The sequence below is a fragment of the Anser brachyrhynchus genome, assembly GCF_964034855.1.
Source record: "Anser brachyrhynchus genome assembly, chromosome: Z".
In the NCBI taxonomy this organism is placed as follows: domain Eukaryota; kingdom Metazoa; phylum Chordata; class Aves; order Anseriformes; family Anatidae; genus Anser; species Anser brachyrhynchus.
Window position 1 is genome coordinate 11,820,316 of NC_137697.1, and position 24,877 is coordinate 11,845,192.

Consider the following 24,877-nt stretch of genomic DNA (forward strand, 5'->3'; position numbering starts at 1 on the left):
AGGACAGTTAAGAAGAATTAAGGATGGTTTTCACATTTCTTTCAACATTTTGGAAAGTATTATTTCTTTTCTGTATGCATCTCTAACGTAAATAATTCCACAGAACACAAAAATTGTAATATTTCATCAGCATAAGGAATAATATTTCTACAAACTAATTGCATTTACAAATTTACATAAAGACAAAAAAAGAAAAAAAGCACATTATTTCTGAACTAGGGAAAAGGAAATAATCTTCCCTTTGAAAATGTAATTAAATCATAAAATACTTCAATTTTCATCTATGTCACTTGGTATATCTAATATTTCTAAAAATTAATAAAGCTCCACAAAAGTATCTTTGTTCTGGAATGTAAAAATCGCCCCCCCCCCCCCCCCCCCCAACTATATTTTGCTACAAATATAAAGTAGAAAATTATGACAGCAAAGAAGCACCAATATTAAAGTACTGATCACAGCCAGACATAGGATTAATAGATGCAGTGGGGATATGTGAGTGAAGGGAGAAGTTTGTACACGGGCATTTCTGCCTTTGGGCATGGCAAAGGCCAGATGACTGCTCATCACCTTTCCAGGTTGATTTTTCTGGAGCTATTCCCTGCAGCCTGGCAGGGGGATAACAGCACTGCTGCTGCCCACACTTCTGCCTCCATGGTGTGAAGCCTTCCCTGATGGTGTATTCTTGGAAGTTTAGCAGTGCAACAGAGCCAATTTTTAGGTTCAAGTCTCTTAAACTTGATAAGTTTGTGTTTTTATCCTCCCTTGGTGTAGCTCTGTCTCGGTATAGTCATCAATATAGGCTTTTGGTATACAGCCAGATTCTGGCTGAATATAGCTAATTTCCTGTACTCAGGAGACCTCCCTCCTTCTGCACCTTAGTGTAATTCCTGTTCCAGGTGCTTGTCAGATCCCAGTGTGTTGAAAGGGTGGAGATATTCCCTAGAAATGCTGGCTAGCAACTGATTCTCCGTAGCCCCATAATTTGTTTGGATATTGGCATCAAAGCAAAGCCAATCTCTAAAAAGTAGAGTGTGTACAGTCATACAGTGGAACTAGAAATGAAATCCTTTCTTTGTGTAGATTTCATATGAATTAGGAACGCTATTTCTTTTTCCCAAATTTTAATTAAAAACGTGTTATTTTAAATAAAAGGGTTGAATGAAAACATCAATTGTAAATATTTTTGTTCAAACTCTCATTTTCATATAAAACTCATAGAAATTTACCTCTATTTATTACAAGAAAAAAGTGATAATTCTTGAATGAAACAGCAAGAATTATTTTATTACATTTCAGGGGAAAATACTGTCTGATTTTGCATACTATTTCTCATTCTAATTTTGACTGTTACAGACAGGTGGAAGAGTAGAGGAACAGTTCTCTAAAATGTGTCAGTGTTAGAAGTGACTGCCATTTCAGAGATGTTCTCTCTATATATTGCTAGCTGTGAATTCTAAAAATAAGCTTTAATCTGTACTTCTGATTTTCCTATAGACTGCTAAGCAGCCAAGATGTCAAAGATTCAAAACTTGCAGATCATCCTCTGGTTATGTGACATGCCAGGAAAGAAGAAAGTAAATATCTGAATATTGAGATGGTACTTCCATCAAATACTTGTTTATAGTAAAAGTTCAGGTAAACAATCTCCTCTAATAAGTCATCTTTCACCTTAAGTCTACTATGGAACTCATTATATACAAGTCATATTGAAATTCACTGCTGAAAAAGTAATTTTATTGCATTTTTTTCATGTTTCTCTGTGAACTCCCAGTTACCCTACTGCTAGTGCTATCAGTTTATTTAGTACTGAAGAAAAGATCCATCTATCTGATGAGGGAATGCTGCCCTTTGAAAAAAAAAAAAAAAAACTATATTTTTTATAAACCATGCAAAATGTAAGGATGGTTTTGGTCTTCTCATGGGTCTTTTCTCTTGAGAGACAAAGAGTGGGCATTTGGGGAAATTCAACTAGTTGGTTTTGTAATCATTCTTCAGCGAGCTGTTCCTAGCAGCTTCACTCCAATGAATGCCTTTAATGCTGGCTTTACAGTTGCAGTTGATTAAACAGAAGAAAGACTGTGAAACATAGGAGAAAACCTGATTTAACAAGCTGGGACTGATACATGGTATTTGTGAGATCTAGACATGAAAAATGAATTTAATTTTTGTAGCCAATGTTTATGACTTGATAGATTTCTAACAAATTGAATGTACAGGAATACATTTTAAAAATCTGTTTTCTTCTCTCATTTCTGCCTTTCGTCTTTCTCCATTTCTGATGTCAGTGGATGTTGATTAGTTTCAAAGACGTGTAATTCACTGGCAAACTTAAAATAGTTTATATAACTATTTTTGTAGAGTTCATCAAATTGAATACAAAATGGTGTGGTCAACATGCTGGAGGGAAGGGATACCATCCAGAGGGACCTGGATAGCCTTGAGAGGTGGGCCCATGCAAAATTCATGAACTTCATCAAGGCCAAGTGCAAGGTCCTGCATAGGGACAGCAGCAATCCCAAAGCACAAATACAGGCACCACAGAGAATGGATTAAGAACAGACCTAAGAAGAACCTGGGGGTGTTGGTGTATGAAAAACCGAACCTGAGTTGGCAGTGCATGCTTGTAGCCCAGAAAGCCTTCCATATTCTGGGCTGCATCAAAAGCAGCATGGCCAGCAGGTCAAGGGAGGTGATTGCTCCCCTCTACTCTACTTTCATGAGAAACCCACCTAGGGTCCTACATTCAGTTCTGGGGCCCCCAGCATTAGAAGGACATGGAGATATTAGAATGAGTCCAGAGGAGGGCCACAAGGATGATCAAAGGGCTGGAGCTCCTCTCCTTTGAAGACAGAATGAGGGAGTAGGGGTTGTTCAGCCTAGAGAAGAGAAGGCTCCGGGGAGACCTTAAAGAAGACTTCCAGTCTTCTGGAAGGGGGGCCTACAGGAAGGCTGGAGAAGAACTTTTTTTGAGAGCATGTAGCGGTAGAACAAGAAGTAATGGCTTTAAACTAAAAGAGGGTAGATTTGGATTAGTTATAAGGAAGAAATTCCTTCTTATGAGGGTGATGAGGCAATACAACAGGTTGCTCAGAGAAGCATGGATGCCCCATCCCTGGAAGTGTTTAAGGCCAGGCTGGACGGGGCTTTGAGCAACCTGGTCTTGTGGGAGTTGTCCCTGCCCATGGCAGGGATGTTGGAACTAGATGAGCTTTTAACTCCCTTCCAACCCAAACCATTCTGTGATTCTATGATTTTATGAAATATCCAATTTTTTAGTGAATATTTATCTCCGGCTCAGCTGCAGTAATTATTGGTTAGCCATTCCTTCATCAGCTTGAGAAGTGCCAAGATAGGTTTTTGTTATATATATGTGTGTGTGTGTGTGTGTGTGTGTGTGTGTGTGTATGCATGTATATACCTATATATATAATCAAAAAGTTTTTGTGTGTTCAGCTGTACTGACAAATCCTTTTGGATGGTAAGAAGTCCATCGCAGTATGGCAAACAGAAATAGATGGATACAAAAATAATGAATAAAAGGAATGTATAGGCTGAGAAAAATACTCAGTTTGGCAGGCTGTGCTCTATTTTGTACAAGCAATATTGAGATATAAAATAAATACTTATTTCGCATGGAAAAATGTAATAACGCTGTGTAGGCTGTCTGCTAAAATTATTGTATTAGAACAATAAAAATCAAATATTTTTAATATGTTGATTCTGATTCGCTCTCATTCTAGTTTCTCTGTCTACTGAGCTTATATATGCAATTTAGAGATGAAGAAGGTATTTCCAATGTTGCTTATAGATGCCTTGAGAGCATTTTAATCCCCTTACTGAAGGTACGCAAATGCAGTGAAACATCTGAAAAGCAGCTGTGCATGTGCCTTCCCTCATAAAGTTGTGCAGCTCCTTTGCCTATTAGTGATATCCAAAACTAAGCCTCCTTTACTGAAAACATTTATTTTTAATTACACCTGTTGATTTTCTGTCTTTCAACTTGCTGTAAACTTAATGTATTTATAATCGTTTGCTGATTAAAGTTCTGAATGACAAACTCTTCCTAAATAAGCTGTCAGGAATGTGTAAAACCACCATTAAAAAGATGCTTAGAACTAGAAGATTATAATTTAGATGGAAAAATCAGACTACCAAAAGGAAAGAAATACCAGATTTACTATTGTACTTCCAAGTTTACCTCGCTTTAATGGCCATCTGGACCAGACCTTGTGCAAAAGCAGTGTCCCACTGGTGCAGTGAAGTAAGATAATACAGATAGGATGAAAGAATAGACTTGAACCAGAACCCTGCTTTTAAGCCACCTTCCAGACTCCACATTCAGCTATAAAAAATCTATGAAATGTCACTGTCCTTTGTGCATGTCACATGCATAGACCTTGTGACGGACTCTGCTGTGCAAAGTGGTGTACAAATACAAAACAAAAAAGGGCTGCTCTGTAGAGACTTTCTGCACTTGCCGTATGTTGTGTTTGTCTCTGCAATAACTGTGTGCCTTCCAGTAACGCACTGAGCAATGTGACTACCATCTGGCATGTGTTTGTTCACTCATTTTCTCCCTTGGGGGGTGAAGTGTGTGCAGTGGAGTGTTATGTTTCAGAATTTTTTATACACAGATCCTGATGCGTGCTGCTACATGTGCTTACGCTAGAAGTGACAAGGTCAAAAAATATGCCTTGCACTTGAGTGAAAACATGGTGACGTTTAGGATGTTCCTTAGTAAATTCTACTTGTATTGGATCTTGAGAAAGATCTCCCTGTTGCATAAGAATATTTTGCAATTTGAATTTAATGCAGCATTTTCTCCTCCTGCATAGCCTCTAGTAACCCTCTGTCTTCAAGAAGAAGTTGCCAGGGGCTTCCATCCCTTTCTCCAGATGGTGATGGGAGCTAGAGGGAAGAAAAGAGAGGAGAAGTTAAATTTAAAAGTGTACATGCTCACAGAAATGAAATCTGTTCTTCCTGAGACTAGGAGAAGTTATGACACAACAAATTCCTCACTCATTCACATCCTGTGCAATTTTATCTAAAATAAGATGTTGTTCCATGTGTGTAAATACATGCAGCATTTGATCTGGTTTGGTGATCACAACTGCGTTAGTACTTGCAAAACTTGGAATGAAATATAATTGTACGTCTTGGGCATATGCGGAGACAAAACAAAACAAAATAATTGTTCACCGTGATTGTTCACAAGTAAGCCCAGCAGAATCATTATTGGAAAATAAGTTGTTCAAGGTATTATTATTATTATTATTATTTTTTAAATGTCTCAGAGTCTTGGAGATAAGTGCAGTCTTTTACATTATTGCATTAACCTAGCTGAAATGCTGGGGTGGAATATTTCTGACAAGATAGGCATCTGTGTTTCTTTAGTTATTTTATAAGCCAGACAGGTGTCATGTGGAATATGCATACTTATGCTTCAGAAGGGAAAGAAACATATTGCTTAAAGATTTTTTCCAAAGGAAATTTCCAGAAGACCTCTGAAGAAGTCAACACAAGTTCACTTGCATTCTTTCAGAAGCCTCAGGATGTGTTGTAATCAAGTGATCTCTTCTGCACATTTCTAATAAGTGGATGGCAGTTCTATCAGCTCCCCAAGTATTTTTCCATTATTATTATTATTATTATTATTAGTAGTAGTAGTAGTAGTAGTAGTAGTAGTAGTATTGCTACACAGCCCTTTCCTGCAAGCCATGTGTTTTCAAAAGTCTTGTATTATACCATTTTTCCCTCTGTGGATTTAGCAGCAGAAATTGGTGATTAACCCACCATTAACAGTTTGAGTTGAACAAATGTGATGAAAGAAGTATAACATACAAGGCTGAGTAGGTCACAGAGCAAATTAATTTGTAATAGTTTTCATGGTGCTTTTGATGATCATGATGTAAGCTAGTGGCTTCCTCTTTCAAAGGTCTCTCTGGGCTTCAAAATCTCACATAAATGTTCTTATTTCTCAGGGGTGGAACTGCAGATTTTCAGCAGCTCTTGTAATTATAGGTGGGATAAACTACAAAAAAATTAAGAACTTTCCCTATTTTGTAGAATATTTTCCTGTAAACTTTGTTATTAATTACACAAACTGATCCTTAATCTCAATTTACACAATCTCATTTTAATTTTATTATAAAACATGCAAGCACCTTTGTAGGTGGAGAACTTCTTACTTCTGTTATGGAAATCAACTTCATTTAATTATGTGTAAAAGGCTGTGTTTCATAACACTGATAATAACTATTGCTATCTTCTTTGTGGCCTCTAATTCTCTAGTTTGGGTGGTTATGCCAGACAACTAAAGTATCCTTCATCTTCTTCTTCCTCCTATTTTTTTTATTTGTGTGTTATGAATTTATCTATCTATCATCTATCTATCTATCTATCCACATATCTATCTATCTATTTTTCAAACACAGATTTGTCGTGTATTTTGCCTCACACTCTTCTCAAGAAATCTGCCATGACTAATAGGTTATGCTCTATACCCTCTAATTGACCTGGATGCACTAGGAAATGGCAATCTAGGCATTAACTAGATTAATATCCTTTTCACATGGTAAACCATACAGCTGCCTTTATATGTACTAGGAGAATCAGCACTTTATCTGCAACTTCTGTTTCAGTGTTCGAAACTGGTTGTTCCTCTACTAGTTAGGGCAAATTGTGGGGAACATCTTCCTCTGTATACTACACAGATTTGTAATATGTAGTTACCTACTTTGGAAGTACCTACCTACCTGCTTTTAAAATCTGTGAGGCCCAGATACCTATAAGCCTATATACCAACAGAGAAAGTTTGCAATGTAGGGGCCTGGTCTGTGGCCCCATTTCTGCTCTTTCTCTCAGGATCCTGATACATTGTCTCCTGCATATATGTATTCCACCTATGTGTGTGTATGTGTAATTTTCTCAGCTGTTGGCTGAGAAATGCTCTTTGACTCTTCTGTGCTAGACATAGTTTGTTTCTTGGATGAACAATGATCCATCAAAAGAAGCACATGCTATATCCTGATGGGTGCTCCTTTAGGATGTGAGACTTGAAAGCTTTAAAGACGCTTATCTAGAAACCATGTTTCTCACTTCCAGGGCAAACTCTCTCTTTATTTAATTTACTGAATGAGAGATGGGAATTGCTTTTAAGTCCGTCTATTTTGTAGCATATAAGTGCATATGAGTATATGACTTACCTACACGTTTCAGACAAAACAAAAAGTGAAGTTTATAAGGCAATTTCATTTTAAGTAGGGTCACCTGAGGTTTACAGAAAGTGGTAGAAGGTGCTGGAGACAGATGACAAAACCATCTGGTTCACTGTTTCAGGCTCTGCAGCTGCAATGTCATGATTGCCGTTTCCCAGCATGCTCCAGTACCTTCCTGAAGGAGGGTTCCTCAGCCATTGCTCATTACTTTGAAAACAAATGAGTTCTCTCTATAAAGTTTTATATAATTCTATGAAATGTATAATGTTATTTATACATTTCTAAAATGCTACAGAGAAATTTTCACTTGGTTCTTTAGATGTAGCAGATCTGGACTTTGTTAATTCACAACAGAAAGTGACATCTTATACAGATGAAAGTTTTATCAAAATCCTGGAATGATGCTGCCAGCACTGCTATTTCCAGCATAAAACATGGTTTTCTTCTGAAATGAATGAAAACCTTCTCTAACACAATTACACTTGTGGGAACATTTGCCAGACAGTAAGTAAGCCAGTTAGGGATTTCTTTAGGATGGTCCACTACAGTTCATTCTAAATCAGCTATAAATATTACCAAATAGTTCCATTTAAATTGTTATCTGCTACCATCACTCTAGGCCTTTCACAGATGGATTTTATCAGAACAAAGAGCTGACAGTACTTTTTTTAAACTGAACTATAAAAGTTGAGGTTAAGGGCTGCAATTTCCAGTGTCCTCCCATATGTGTTATTAAGTCTTATATGCTCTATAGAATTCCTTACAGTGATTGTTCTCAGCTTTCCCAACAGAATTGTGGATGTTAACTATCATTTTTTATTTTATGTGTTTCTGCTGATCTGTACTAAATACCTCTGCCTGTAAGATAGCCATGCTTGTACTCCCTTGAGAGGCCTGATGTTGTGATTGTTTTTAGAAAAATACTAAATATTGACACAATCACAACTGTCACTAATTTTAGCTGTGGTCTTTTTCTTTTGGAAAGATATGTGTTTCAGTATACGTGTTATGTCAGTTAGATAGAGAATAGACAGAATAGAACAACTCCTGCATTTAATTCCTTTAGCAGGAAGGGGGAAGCCTCTTCAATTTTATTTTATTTTATTTTATTTTATTTTATTTTATTTTATTTTATTTTATTTTATTTTATTTTATTTTATTTTATTTTATTTTATTTTATTTTATTATTTTATTTTATTTTATTTTATTTATTTATTTTATTTTATTTTATTTATTTATTTTATTTTATTTTATTATTTTATTTTTTATTTTTTAAATAAATTATCTTTCTGCTTTGCCCAGAAGTGCCCTGTCCATCAGGCTATCACCTTTCCTGTTTGAAAGCCACTCTCCATTTCCTTTTCAGAAGCCAAGGCAATGTAAAGCAAAACATGAAACGGTGCTGGAGTATGGCCAAGTGTTAAGGCAAGAGTCAGCAGAGACTACTGTTCCTCCCTCTTCTCCTGCTTCTTCTAGCGCTTTCCCCCTACATCCCATCAGGTGGGAGGTGAGTTGGCTTGTCTCCAGAAGATGGGATGACCATGTCTGCAGGGAGAATTAATTTTTAACATTTGCCAAATTTGTCTGAATTGTTTTCAGCACAGATTTGGTGAGGTCAAAGGGAGGAAATGAGAGTAAGAAAAACCCTAGACAATAATTAACCATTCACCAGACAGTAGTGTTTTCTTCTCTACTGTTTGTGCATTATGGTCATTGGATTAAAAGAACTTGACATAACTTTTCAGCTTTTTTGAGCCCTGTGGAATAACTGCTGGAGATGACTTATTGAGACAAAAATTATGTCCACATATTAAGAGAAGTTTCAGCATTGAGGAAACTTGCAGGGTGAGATGCAGCAGATATTCCAGGAATCTGTTCTATAATAGTCCCCTTGGCAACACAGTCTGCAACCTTAGGTATTTGTAAGACGAGGAGAGCTTGGTGTGGTGACTCTAATGGAAGTAGTGCAGAGGGTAGAGCATGGTGAAGACACCACAGCCAAATCCCTCTACAACGAATAAAGATTCATTTTCTTCTGAGAGTGAGAACCAATTAGATTCCTAGAGCTGTTTCTTGTTGGAGAAATTATTGCCAGAGCCTGCCATCAATGTTTTAGTATTTCAAATGGTTTCACAGGGAATTTTTTTTTTTTTGTGGTAATTTACATTTGAATAGTATCACATTTGCAGCTGACTAATTTATCTTTGTTCTCCAAATGAGATTACTGTATAGCTAGCAGAATGTACTTAAATATTTTTGGGCAATACTAATACACTAGCTGCAAAATACAGTATACATATGTATAGGATAGGGAGATCTGTGTGTTTTATGTCAGGCATTTGCTATTTACAAACAATTTATTGAGAAAAAAAAACAATATTTAATCAAAACCTCCAATAGTCTGTCTACAAGTTTCAGAAATCATGATCCATTTTCAAAAATATAATCCGTGGCCCTCTGACACTCAGCAGGAAATACTGTACACAATCTACGTTGTCAAGCATGAGAAACAGAAGGTCTGATTAGTAAATTGCATTGTTAGAACACCAACTTGAACAATATATCTAGCTACTTTTCCTCCTATCCAAAGAAATTGGACAAATATCTACTCTGACTGGATCTGATTTTCATGTCTCAAACACCTGAGTGCTGGATCAGCATCTCACTGTCTATCTCAAGCAAAAGGCTAGTGATTTGGCTGTCTGGGAAAACTGTCCCAGACAGAGAAAGAGGAGCTTCAAATTAGTTACCAGCTTGGTCACTGGCTTCTCCTCTCTGCTAATTCTCCCATGCCACTTAGGGTTGTCATGCATCTGACGTTACAGGTATGGGCTGTAAGTGTCTTCAACACTTCACATCCATAAAGCTGTATGTAGTTTTTCCCCACAGACTGTTTTTCTTTGCTGGGTACTTCAAGCACTGCCAGTTCCTATGACCCACTGTTCCCAGGTGCAGGGGTGGGAGAACCTTATGTCTTCAGTGCTGCTGAAAACCTTCTTATGCAAAGGAGCAGTTGGAGGGCAACAATTGAAATTCTTCAGCTGTTGCCTTGGGTATGCACTGAAGGCTGAGCTGTGTTGTTTTTTTCAGGAGCTGCTTCACACTCATTAGCACTCAGCTGTGTTTTCTGCTACATGGGACATACCAGAGATTTGTGCTTTGATTACGTTAGCGTCTGGTTGGTGGCTACATTATACAGGCAGCCCAAATTCTTTCACAATCTTTTGGAGTGTCTTCTGAAAAACAAAACAAAACAAAAAAACAGAACTCCCACATTGTCTAGTCATTGGATCAAATGAGAGAACAATCTTAAAATGCTGGAGGAGAAAAAGGTCAGAGTGTTTTGAAACCTGAAGGATTAGTATTTAACATCCAGCTGTGATCTCTATTGTCATGCAGCTTGTCAGTAAGGAAATTTGCTTTGAGACTGCTGCATATTACTGTGAATATATTTACTCACACACAGCAGATAGAAATAAATACTGCTTCCCTTTCCCTTTCCCTTTCCCTTTCCCTTTCCCTTTCCCTTTCCCTTTCCCTTTCCCTTTCCCTTTCCCTTTCCCTTTCCCTTTCCCTTTCCCTTTCCCTTTCCCTTTCCCTTTCCCTTTCCCTTTCCCTTTCCCTTTCCCTCTCCCTCTCCCTCTCCCTCTCCCTCTCCCTCTCCCTCTCCCTCTCCCTCTCCCTCTCCCTCTCCCTCTCCCTCTCCCTCTCCCTCTCCCTCTCCCTCTCCCTCTCCCTCTCCCTCTCCCTCTCCCTCTCCCTCCCTCTCCCTCTCCCTCTCCCTCTCCCTCTCCCTCTCCCTCTCCCTCTCCCTCTCCCTCTCCCTCTCCCTCTCCCTCTCCCTCTCCCTCTCCCTCTCCCTCTCCCTCTCCCTCTCCCTCTCCCTCTCCCTCTCCCTCTCCTTCTCCCTCTCCCTCTTCCTCTCCCTTTTTCTAAAAACAATTTACAAAATTTGGGAGCAATGAGAAATTATTCTTTGCTCTTCTCCTATGCAAGCATAAGGAGCTGTACATGCCTGTTGTACTGGCTGCACCCATGCCAAAGTGAAGGGAGAGGAGAGGGGGGTAGTGGTGGAGAATAAAAGAGGGACAGGATGAGGGGAGCAAGATAAAATGTAGGAGCTAAGGCACTGAAGGAAAGAGGCAAGGAATTGAAAGGAAAATTCTCCTATGACTCTTGACTTCTCAGGTGCTCACTGTTCCCCTTTGTGCAGCTCCACCTCACAAATATGGCAGAAAAAGTGACCTAGACAAAAAAAAAAAAATCAGGGTAGTCTTGTGCTGAGATGGAGAATTGTATCAGCCTGCAGAAGAGGTCCTGTCAGTGCCCTATTTGGCTGAAGGGAGGAAATCAGATTATTAATCTGGAATGGGGATGAAGAGTGGGAGTGTGAAGAAGAAATGGGAAGGGATGAGATGGGAGGGAAGCAATGCTGCTCCTCTTTTGGTGAGAGTGAGCTGTGAGGCCGATTCAGCCACTTGTCAAGGTGCAGCCTGAGTCTAATTCATGCTTCAAAATAATTGGTAGGAGAACTGGGTCTCAGACTTTGCTATTCAAGATTAAAGATGAAAGCAGTCTGGAAACACATCAGCAGAAATCGAAGACCTTGACACTGTTGCAGTATTTGCAAATGAAATCTGTTTTGAGGAAAGAATGCTTTTGTCTGTGTGTGTGTGTGATGGTGCTGATAGCTGTTCAGCAGAACTTAGAAAGGAAAGGCAGTATATTTCTGTATATTTATATAAGCTTATATATGATATACCCAGAGCATGACAACTCTTCTTCTTGGGAGTGGGACTGTCTGGAAGATTATTTTCTGAGCAACGTAAACTTAATAAATTGCTGTTACAGAAAGAAAATGCTTGATTCCATTGTGGTGCCTTGGTAATGTAATTGATACCTACTGTAAACGAATCATAGAATCATAGAATCATAGAATCGTTAAGGCTGGAAAAGACCTTCAAGATCATCTGGTCCAACCATCACCCTTCTACCAATGTCACCCAGTAAACCATGTCCCTAGGCACCACGTCCAACTTTTCCTTAAACACCCCCAAGGATGGTGACTCCACCAACCTCCCTGGGCAACCCATTCCAATGCCTGACTACTCTTTCTGAGAAGAAATGTCTCATAATTTCTAACCTGAACCTCCCGTGGCACAACTTGAGGCCATTCCCTCTAGTCCTATCACTAGATATCTGTGAGAAGAGGCTGACCCCTAGCTCACCACACCTTTCTTTGAGGTAGTTGTAGAGAGCAATTAGGTCTCCCCTGAGCCTCCTCTTCTCCAGACTAAACAACCCCAGTTCCCTCAGCCGCTCCTCACAGGACTTGTGTTCCAGGCCCTTCACCAGCTTTGTAGCCCTTCTCTGGACACTCTCCAGGGCCTTGATGTGCTTCCAGGCAAGGCAGTGGCAGATCAGCAAAAAGTTGCGTCTGTGTTGGCACAGGATAGAACAGAAAGGACCCTAGAAATGAGGAGAGTTCCTCATAGGTGGGATCAGGTAGACAAGAACTTCTAAAACAGTTAAAGTTAACTTATGAATTACTTTACCATGTGTGGTTTGCACTGTTTCTGTTCTTTCCTTGCACGTCTACTATCACATGTGAATCTGAGCTTATTCCTACCTTTTAATTTTCTTCCCATAAACTAAAAACAAACAAACAAAACCACCCAAAGAAATAAAAGAAAAACAAAACACATCAGTCGTCAGCTCAAGGGTGAAAAATCAGTGATTAGGACAGGATAAAAGCAGGTGGATTGTACAGTAGAAAAAGCATCATCATCTGAGGTGAAATTGAGTCTGCTTGAACAGCTTGTGAGGTTTGAAGAGAAGTGCAAAAAGATTTTAAAATGTGTATCTTGTACAACCAAATCTTCAAAAAGTATGAAGCCTTGTATCTTTAATATGCTTTAACAGACCTCTGAGAGACATGTTGAGATTTATCTGCCTGATAACAAATCTCTCGGATATAACCTGGGATAGCTGAGGTTATTTGTGTACAGAATAATATTTTCTGGTTTATATGTCTCCACAGTAGTGACAAAGAAATGCAGGTTAGAAAGAGATGTCAAAATTAGGATAAATACCTCTCGTGCAATTATGCTTTTAGCCAAATTATTGTCCTTAATGAAGTATTAAGGGATTAAGGGACAAACACAAATGATCCTAAGAGCATCCTTTAACAATAGAATTTGTTTTGTGTTACAGAATCTAAAGAGGAACCTGAATCCAATGCCTATATGGGAGGTAGGTACTATGCTCTTTTGTTCTGATTTGTAAGGCATGCAAATCTTTTGAGGTAAAGTCTAAGAAGGTTCAAGCCCTTTCTGTCACTGGAGAATTCCTACAGCTTTCCTCACTTTCATCTTCATGTACTTTCATAATAAACTACTTGAGAATAAGTAGAGAGTGCAATAGAGGGTCTAAAAAGCCTGGAAAAAGTCTATCAGTTTTCTATTGAGTTTCTGGGTTCCTAGCATGATATTCAGAGAAATTGAGTGGGACATCTTTTTAAACATGGCATGCCATGATATGAAATTTTCTACTGCAACATGAGGATTACATTTTGTCCTTCCCCTTTGTCTCTTAATGAAAATCAGAGTGGGAAGCAGACCTCCCCTCACTTACCACTGCAGAAGATGAGGGCACACAAAGACAACTTCTCTTCTTATAATTACCTGTTTTTTCCTTGTCTGTGCTTGTAACAAGAAGGAGGCAAAGAAAGAATAAAGTTTCCAAAGTCAATTTTTATTTTTTATTTTTTCATTTAGGGTGGCTGGTGATGTTATGCTCCTTCCTGCTGTTATGATCTTGTTAAATACCTTTCAGTAAGGAATTCATATTGCATTATGAGACAATAATACTGTTTTTCTTCATGTAAAAGTTATGAATAACTCAGAGTAGCAATTCATCTCCAGTTAAAGTTATTGCTCCAGACTGGTGGGGAGAAGGTTTCCATCAGAGATTTTCCTGCAGATTATCAAAGAAACATAGAATTGTTTGGGTTGGAAGGGACCTTAAAGACCACTTAGTTCCAACCCCCCTGCTATGGGCAGGGACACCTCTCACTAGACCAGGTTGCTGAAAGCCCCATGCAACCCGGCCACCTAGCCTTAAACACTTCCGGGGATGGAGCATCCACAACTTCTCTGGGCAAACTCTTCCAGTGCCTCACCACCCTCAAAGGAAAGAATTTCTTCCTAATATCTAATCTAAATCTACTTTTTTTTTTTTTTTTAAGCTTAAAACCATTACTCCTTGTCCTATCACTGTACTCCCTGAAAAAAAGTTCCTTCCCAGATTTCCTGTAGGAAGGGTTTCCTGTAGACTAGGCTGGAGAGCTGAGCAGGAAGAAACCAAATGAAGTTTAACAAGAGCAAGTGTAGAGTCCTGCACCTGGGAAGGAACAACTGCAAGTATCAGTACAGGCTGGGGGATGACCAGCTGGAGAGGAGCTCTGGGGAGAAGGACCTGGGGTTCCTGGTAGACAACAGGTTGACCATGAGCTAGCAGTGTTCCCTGGTGGACAAGAAGGCCAAAGGCATCCTGGTGTGCATAAAAAGGCATATGAAAAGCATATGAGAATCACCTCCCTTGACCTGCTGGCCATACTGCTTTTGAAGCAGCCCAGGATACAGTTGGCTTTCTGGGTTGAAAGTACACATTGCTGACTCATGTTGAACTTCTCGTCCACCAACACTTCCAAGGTTCTTCTCCTCAGGTCTGTTCTCAATCCTTTCTCTACCTAGCCTATATTTGTGCTTGGGATTATCCTGGCCTAGATGCAGGACCTTGCACTTCTGAAGAGGGCCCACAATTTCCCTAGTCTTTCTTTTATCACTGATGTACCTATAGAAACCTTTCTTGTTGCCCTTTATGCCCCTGGTCAAATTTAATTCTAATCAGGCTTTGGCTTTCCTAACCTAGTCCTTGTTTGCTCAAACAATTTCTTTGTATCCCTCCCAAGATATATGTCCTTTCTTCCACCCTCTGTAGGCCTCCATTTTGTGTTTGAATTTTGCCAGGAGCTCTTTGCTCATCTCTTGTTGGGATGCCTTATTCTTATGTTTGGAGGAGGTGATCTCTGAATATTAACCAGCTTTCTCGGGCTCCTCTTCCCTGCAGGGCATCGTCACATGGTACTCTACCAAGCAGATCCCTGAAGAAACCAAAGTCTGCTCTCCCAAAGTTCAGGGTAGCAAACTTGCTGTGCTCCTTCCTCGCTGCCGTCTGAATGCACAATTACACCGTTACATGCTCACTGCAGCCAAGGCTACTGTACAGTTTCACTTTCTCCTCCAGCCTATTTGTATTGACTCTGCTGTGCATACAGGCTCTTGCAAAAGTAAATTATAGTTGTTTTCAGTTTTAAAGCTTATTATTCTAACACTAAAGGGGGTCATTGTCTTTTTGTATATGTATTTGCATATGTATATGCATTTCTGATAGTTTTTAAAAATTGTTTTTATCAGCTGCAGTATATTTGCTGTAGCAAAATTAATTATTGCATTAAAAACAAACAAACAAACAAACAAACAAAAAAACTATTTTCCCAAGTTATCAATAGGAAAAAAATGCTAAAACTCTGAAATATGTATTTTTCACCCATTGCTGTCAGTGTAGTTTAAAACTAAGTTTGAGTGCAACTAAACAGCCTGGATATGATCAACCTCTCTCTGACCTACTTTCTCCAGAGTCATTTTTGCTGTAAACTAATCTTCACAATGTCAGTTCCTCAACATTATCAGTGTCATTAATGCATCCTTTCCAGCAGCAAGGTCAAAGATTTTGCTGATGTTGCTGCTTCTCAGGGCTCCAGTGACTCATTGTCTGAAATGTCCAAATAATTAGACACACCGTACCAGAAAAACCTCCATGTAAGCAAATTCAGTCTGGTTCCAGCGTTGGACCTTGACTTATGATGGCATCATGATGTGTGGTGAACCTATAATTGTATGTTTAGCTAGGCCAGAGGTTATAGTAGACTAAACAGAGGTATTTCAAATTTTGCAATCTCTTCTTTGTTGCAAGTTTTAAATTTAGTGAAACTAATAAGTTGGAAACAACAGTCTTTTTGCATCTGGTTCCTCTTCACCATATTTTGTCCTCAAAAAAACAAACAAAAAAATTGTTTCTTATTATTCAAAAATCTATCTTCAAAACAGGGTCCTTTGCTTACCACTTACTTTGGATGCATTTGCATCTCAAATGTATTTGCATGATTTTCATCCTCAGTTTGCTCATGATCATTATAAAACTATCTCTCCTGAGTCAGTTTTTTCATCTAAACAGCCTTTTTCCCCCTCTGCATTTTGTTCTACTTTGCCAGTAAACTTTTTTCTACTTTTTTTTTTTTTTTTAGGTCTGTTTACAAGCAAGTATCTGTAAACCAATTTCTTTAAATTACTTGACTGAACCAATGGGTCCCGATAGCCTTCATTTATAAAACTATGACACATGCACTCTCACCTTTGTTGCTAAATTAATCTCAAGAAGACTTTTCAGGAATAAGGCTTTAGCTGGTGGCAGAATAACAGTATGTGACTTGAAAGAGATTGCATATCTCACAGTATAAAATTTACTTTAGGTAAAGTATCCCAGCTGGTAGCACATTGATGTGGAATTCTGAACAGTTATATTCTTACTGACTACTAAACTGACTTCTGGGATTATTATTTTAAAATAAAAACTGAGAGAGAAACTCTAATGAAGTTACAGCTCAGCTTCCTAGCAAGTGAAAAATTATTTTTTCTCTCTATTTCAATTAGCATTTAATCATTGAGGTTTCCCAATAACACCAAAAACTTTTAATTCAGCAAAGATTCTGGGATTTACACAGGCTTTAAAGGCCAAGAACAACAAATGAAGCTTTCCATCTTTATTGAGGAGAAACAAACAGCAACTAATGCAAGTTGCTGAGTTGAAATTCTAGTCATTTTGACTGTTGACATAAAGTATAAAGGGCAGATCTTTAAAGAAAAGTCAATGGAACTATATTTTTGACTAGCAATAAATGTTCCAGAATATTCCTATTTGCTTTTAAATATAAAAAGAGATATTGGGCTAGGAAGAGATGTCACTGTTATTACTAAAATTTAAGGGGTCTGCGAGAGAATATCAAAGTCGTTGCTGAGATTTTTTTCTCTCTCTTTTTTTTTTTTTTTGGTAGTTGGAAAGTAAAAATTCATCAAAATCCAAACTACTTGTAAGACTGATTTCAGTATTTCAGTTTACTTTATCTTTCCAAATGTCTTGGGGAAAAAAGGTTCAGTGTTGGTGATAGTTCCTCTTTTAATATTTTAAAGACAAAATAGTTTCAAATGATTATGCTATTTCATAATACAAACTGCAGAAAATAACACATAGCAGATCAAAATTAGAGAAGAATCCTGTGATAACCCAAACTAATTGTTGGGTATGGATTTCTTGTTGAAATTTGAACTGTTTCTCAATTTAAACTGAGAAAATGTGCAAAATCTCAATTCACCTTCTTGAAGGAAAAATAAGTAAATAATTCTCAGATAAATTTGTTAGATATATATTGTTTAAACGAATAAACTATTAAAATTATTATTCTTCATCTTACCATGACATGGAGGGTATATGTTAGGTCATTATTATTTCACTAGAAAGTGAAAAAAAAATTGGAAAACAAGAAGAAATTAGAGCTAAAAATATTAATAAGAGGATATTCTTTCAATTGTACAGTAAAAATTGTTTCAGAAATAAGATTTTTCTTACAATCTTTAAATATATTGATATTAAAAACCTGTTAAGACAGTGTCTTTTGTTAAAATATTCATTTTTTCTTGTCTTATTGCATCAATCTATTTTCAGTTCTTACCCCTTACATACACAGGATAGTATGAAAATATTTCTGAAGCATCAAAATTCTATTAAAAATGGCAAAAGTAGGAAGACTAATACCAGTGAAGAGAGTTATGTGTATAGATATTGCCTGTGTGTTTGGTAGAGTATATTCTTTGTCAATGCTTCCTTTTTAGCATTGAACTATAAATAGAAGAATATCATCTTGCCTGAGCAAAATGCTGAGAACATGAGTTCTGTTCAATGGGTCCCTGTTAATACTTATCTTCATTTTCCTTGTAACTGTCATTAACACCTAAGAAAATTCTAAAGCAAAAAAAGCGTGTACCCTTCTGGTGTTATTTGTTACATAATACCCCATACTTATTTGCTAACACTATGTAATTTTAACTGGCTAAAATTATGTCCCAGAATGTTGTTTGAATCAAGAATGTAAAAACAGCAATTAGGCTGTGCAAAAAGGTGACATAAAAAGCTGTTGCTACTGAATTTGGATTGGTGTGGTAATACAAAAAATTAGCGTCACAAAAAGTAGGAGCAGACTTTAAAGGAATTGGAACTATAATATGATAGTTATCACTAATAGTGGGCATATCCAATAGGAGAAGAACAAAATGATATCATGTGACTGGAAATATATATATATACACTACACAATCACAGGGTGGCTGAAGCTGGAGGAAAGCTCTGAAGATATCTGGTCCAACCTCCTGCTCAAGCAGGGTGACCTAGAGTAGGTTGCTCAGGGTTTGTCCAGTCAGGTTTTAAATATTTCCAATGATTTTCACAGCTTCTCTGGGAAACCCATTCCCATGTTTCACCAGTTTCACACTGAAAAAAAAAAAAATTTAAATAAAATTTCCTACAGTTTAGTTGTCTTTTGACTTGGTGGTCACCACTGGGAAGAATTTAACTTAATTATCACTGAAATGAACAGTCTGGACTGCTGAAATCTTTCCCAGCAGCTTCCATTAGCCAACTGCATCCATCTTATTAAACAAGATATCATGATAAAGTGATAATTACTACATCTGCAAACAAACATCTCCCATAAGTGTGTCATTTTCACTGACAAGTCAAATACAAGACTCTAGGTAGATATTTTGCTCAGAAATACAGCAAAATCTGTCCAAATCTCATCACTGGGATAGCTGAGCTACATAAAGTGAAACAGTGAAACAGTGCCTAGATAGTCTACACAGTGCCACAGACTCAACTCCCCATTTACACTCCCCCATTCTTCCCCAGCTAGAAAGCTAAGCAGGAATTACGTGTTTTTTTTTGTTTGTTTTTTGTTTTTTTTTTCTTCTCCAGTTGGGAAGTTAAGACTTTTTCCCTAAGTAAATCTGATCTCCAGCTTCTTAGTCCTCTTGCTAACACTATTTGGATATCTCTTCTAGTATTAACAGCAAGTGAGAGGTGGGACCTAGTCAATCTTTCCCAGCTCATAAGAGCATGAAATAGCTGACCCATTTCTACATTACCTATGCAGTTCTTGTTTCTTACATTACTCAGAAACAAATGCAGAGGAAATGCTGGACAAATAAATCAAGCTTATAAATTATTAGCCAGGTAAACTTAACCAGGTTGACCTTCTCTGTACTTTTTTTTTTTTTTTTCCTTTTTCTTGTAACAATTAGAGGATTGCATGAGGTCACCAGCTATGAGATGTGAATCCAAAGTTGCATTATGAAGTTCAGCTAGTGACAACTAGATGCTGATGAAGTTTGGGGAAGATGTTGCATATAATGTTAGATAGTCTCAGACTGAATGCATTACTGGAAACATTTCACTCCCAAATCAGAATGGGCAACACAGATCTCATATATGTACATATCTGAGGACAATTGCATTAAGAAAACTTAAAATCATTAAGAACTACACATTTTATTTAATTTTGTCTAACAGAGAGAAATCCTTTGGTCTGAAGCTCATTCTTCCTGTCTGCTAAATTGCATCTTGTTTTTTGGGAGATATTTTGAAGTGTGGAACCACTTTTATGTCATGGTAAATTGAGGCAACTATCAAGGTGTCTTAAGGCAACTGGACATCAAAAGTAAATCAGGTTTTGGACATTCATTTTTTTCTGTTCTTCACAAAACAACAATATTTTTTGATTAAATCTTATTTTTTTATAGTGTGGTTAATGAAAAACTACTTTTCAGTCATCACATGTGAAATAAGACATTTATCTTCTGTTTGGAAGAAACCAAATATAATTCTAAAATCTTTGGTCACTGCTACCAAAACACTTTACTCTTTCATATTGGCCATAGATAGAATTGCCTCTTTGCAGCTAAAAATAATGATTTACTGCAAAAAAAGAGCACATATTCAAGGACAAAGAATAGGAAGAGGTGACCCCACTGAAGAAATCAGATGTGATATCATTTTAAATGTGCTTCACTGGCTGGGAAATGGGACTTTCCTATTCCCTTTGTGTAAGTAGAGGGAGTGGGATGTACACCATCAAAAATAGAATAAACACTGTAAAACCTTTGTTCGTGTCTATTTCTTTTTCTTTTCATTTGATGTATGAAAGAACACTGATATGCTTAATGTATAAATACATACAGGCATACACTGTTGAGGTAGTGAGTGTAAGAAATGTTTTATTATATTCTTTGCCGGTAGCAGATGAGAGCTAGGCATTACTGGTGTAAGAATAAGGGAAATAATAATGCCTTTTACTAGTCCCTTCCAACCCTAATCATTCCATGATTCTACGCTTGAAAAATAAATATAACTCCCTGTATGAATTTTAAAAAGAAAGACATGAATTACTTTCAATGCATTTTGTTTGTTTTGGCGTACTTTAGAATTAAAACAATAGCTGGAAAGGCACTAAGCCTTAATATTTCAAGATTTTAAGAAAAGCCGCATGTGGAATATATGGCAATGCATATATGTATCAAGTTGCATCAGTTACATTTGTTTTACAATCATACTATAGACTCTAGCAACCATTGTCTAATGAAAGAATTGAAACGTAACAGCGTGACAGTCCAGAACACTTGTGAATATTGATGCTTGTAACATTACCTTTACTAGCATTGCACTGCACAAAAATAATTTTTTGAGATACTAGTGGTGTGTAGACTCTTTCTCCTATACAGTAATGTCAACAAAGATAAAAACAATGGGAATTATATCTACAAATGTTTCTTAACATCAACTCTCTTCCTGAAAGGATTGTTATAAGATGCTTTAAGTTTCTTGCTAGCCTCTCAACATTCATGTGTTTAAAAGGTCTGTTTAAAAACAGAGTCAAGCTCAGCCTTTTAGAAGGATCACTTTATTTAGCAACATGCTTTTTTTTTTTTTTTTCCAAAACTTTCCTTTAACTTATTTCTGAATCACAGACCATTTCCCAGCCTTATAAATATTTTAAAAGTTACTCTCATCTCATGTACATCTACTGTCATTGACCATGGTTCACGTCACATCAGAGAAATATTGAACATCCCTATTCAAGGTCCTGTCCTGTCACTTCAGGGGAATTAGTGCAGATGTACAGAAATAAGATGCACCAAATGGTCATGGCTGCAGGCCACATGGAAAAGGCCTTAGTGGGCCACATCTGAAGCTGTTTTAATCAGCCATGGCATCTTTGCCTGTGAGAGAGGTAAGTCATTTTACGTGGGCAAGGGATTTGGTCCAGAATGAGACAAGCTTGGAGCTTTCCTTTAAAGTAGGTTATTTATCTATCTGCAATATGTTGAGCTGTGTCATCACCACATAATTAATGCATGTAAAGTGACTAGGATACTTAAAAACTTAACTTTCTGTTTAATTCCGTACCATCTGCCTCCTTTTCTGTTTTCCCATAACATGTTCTCATGCTATTCATTCACCAAGCACTACAAGTTACTTTTAATGACTCTATGCCATAAGGAAAATGGAAGGTGCATCCAGTGGGATTATGTTAGGGTTTCTCTGACCCTGCTACCATTCAGTATTTTTGTTACTGCTCAAATGCAAATAAAGAGTACAAAGAGCCAGGAAGAACCCACTAGTGCAGGGTCTAATATTTTAGCTGAAAATTTGTGAAATCATGACGTGGACAAATTGGTGAAATAACTGTTGACATAGACAAATGTTGACTCCTGGCCCAGGCAGGAAGTAACAGCTATGAAAATGTAGGAAGTAGTACTGGCTGCCTCAGGGTTTGGATCATAAACTGAACAAGAGTCAGTACTGACATCTTACAAGGCAATCATCCTGGAAAACAGATGAAGAATAATCTGAGATAAATTATTTAACCTTGTCCTGCACAAAACAAGTAAAGCATTAGTCAAATTGTCTATCTAGAATCACTTACCTCACTCTGAGGAAGTTTTGGAGCAGCTGGAAACATTTGGTCCAAAGGAAAGGGTGGTTAGGCATTGGAACAGGCTGCCCAGGGAAGTGGCCAAGTCCCCTTCCCTGGAGGTATTTAAGAGAGATGTGGACATGGTACTTACAGATACAGTTAGTGGTGGCCTTGGTGGTGTTAGGTTGATGGTTGGATTTGATGATCTAAGGGTCTTTTCCAACCAAAATTATTACATGATTCTTTGATTTCAGTAGGACATATCTCCAAAGCACCCAGAAAAAATTTTATACAGAAAAGACTTAAAGATTCATGACTGTTTAGGTTAAAGAAGAAGCGGTGGAGGAGGTGTATGTGAGAAGAGTTTCCACTTTGTAAGGTAAATAGTAGAATTTTGTTGCAGTGATGAAGACTCAGACCAGGTGTTAGGAAAAACATTCTAACTAGAAAGGACAGCCTCTGTCTAGCTTCTCTGGGGAGCTAAGTGGGACTTTATCTGTGAAAGTCTTCAGAGCTGTAATAGACAAGTAACTGCTGAAAGAGATGTTTTGTGTTTCATTCATACAGTCGAGGTAAGACCCAATGACATCTTCTAGAGATCTTTCTAGCTTAACATTGATGGATCTTGACAGCAAGTTTGATTTTACATACAATTCAAGAATGGCTTTCTTATTAAACAAATATACAAGTTAGGGTAAATACAAAAACATACAGAGCTGTATTAACCTATTACTTTCTTTGGTTTTACTCACTTTTACCGCTAAGCTACTAGTTTACTAGAAATAATTCTGCTGTTACTCAGCTGTTCTAAATCAGATTACAAGTATTTGCCAATACTGGCACTTGGCCACCAACTTATTTTATTTATGTTCATCGTGAACTGTAAGACAATTATTCTTCCTAGGAAAATAAGGCTGAGAAGACCACAATTTAAATTAACATGTGGCAGAGTCAGGACAGTCTTGGTAGTAAATTTTATGCTCTTGAAAATTATAGGAGAAGAGAACAGGAAACCTTTTTTTATGCTCAGAATGAAAGCTTAAACAAGCCTTGAAGGCATACATTCCTTCAGTGAATATTTTCCTAAAATAGAATAACAATTATAATAAAGTAATGCAAATTTATAATTGAGCTATCAATTAAACATATAATTATATATCAAGAGGAATCAGCCATGCTTTGTTATTTAGTGTTAATTGAAAACGAGCAAACAAACAAACAAACAAATAAACAAAACCAACAAAACAAAACAGCATTCGACCTGAGAATTTTTAAAACAATTTGTTTAGATGTCTCATCTCCTCTTTCTGGTATGAGGGCAGCGAGTCTTGCAGTTTTTGCTAAAATGTGCTCTGACACCCACATGAATAATTCCCTTGCAAGAAGCGAGCTATGAGTCTTGTGACTGGAATAGTTCATTTCCATTCAATTATGCAGCTGAAATACCTCCTCAATAGGTTGGGAAGACACACAAGCCCTGGAGCAACTGACTTTATTAAATCAGTCTTTATGTATTTGTGTGGGTGAGTGGGTCAAATAATATTCTGGTGTACAGTGTAGAATGTAAATGGTAACAATAAACTGGAGAATTTCTAGGCCATTTAAATTCTTCAAAATGGATGTTTGACTTAGAAAGCTCTTTCATTTATAGAATAATTCTGATGCATGTTCAAAATCATAATACAGTTTCTAGAATTTTTTCACTTGAAGCTACATTTACTGCTTGATCTGAGATCTTTCAGTAAATACATCAATTTTTAGTTTTCCTTAAACTGGATTGATTTTTAATAGACTTTAGATGGCATTTCTTTTCAAAGTTTAACACAAATCTCAGTCAGAAGACAGCTAGGAATACTAAGGTAGTTAAATAAAGTGACTTTAATATTCCTTTTCACCCCTGAGTTGTTATGTTCCTATCCAGTTTTTCTGTCAAAAGGAAAATTGTTCAATTAATTTTGGCTTAATATTTTAGCAATAACATACAGTATTTTTGAAGGAGTCTTATAAAAGCATATATAATAAACTCTCTGGTTTAATCAAAGATTTTGGAAAGTGATATAACAAGCAATTTTGTTTGAGTTCATAGTGTTAGAACAAAGCTAACTTGTTTATGTTTTCTGTTTGTTTGTTTGTTTTCATCATCTTGGCTAAATTGATGCAACACTGAATGTAGTCATAACTACATAAACAAAGATGCCAGGATGCAAAACAAATGGAGATTTCAATAAATTTAATACATTATTTTCAATAGCTTTGTTTCTTTATAGTGAACATATTTCTTACAGACAAGATTGTCCGTACCCAATGCGCTGTTATTCTGAAATATATTTCATCCCATTTCAGAGTGAAAAATAAAAATATTGAAGCTTTTATGGAAACCGTATATTAGCAATTATCAATATGAAAACCTTTGGTTTAGCAAAATTATATTTGTTGGATCTACTTCTTTTGATTAAGAAAATAATTTATTTTCTTAATTTCTTAATTTCTTTTCAATTTTTCTTTATTTCTTTTC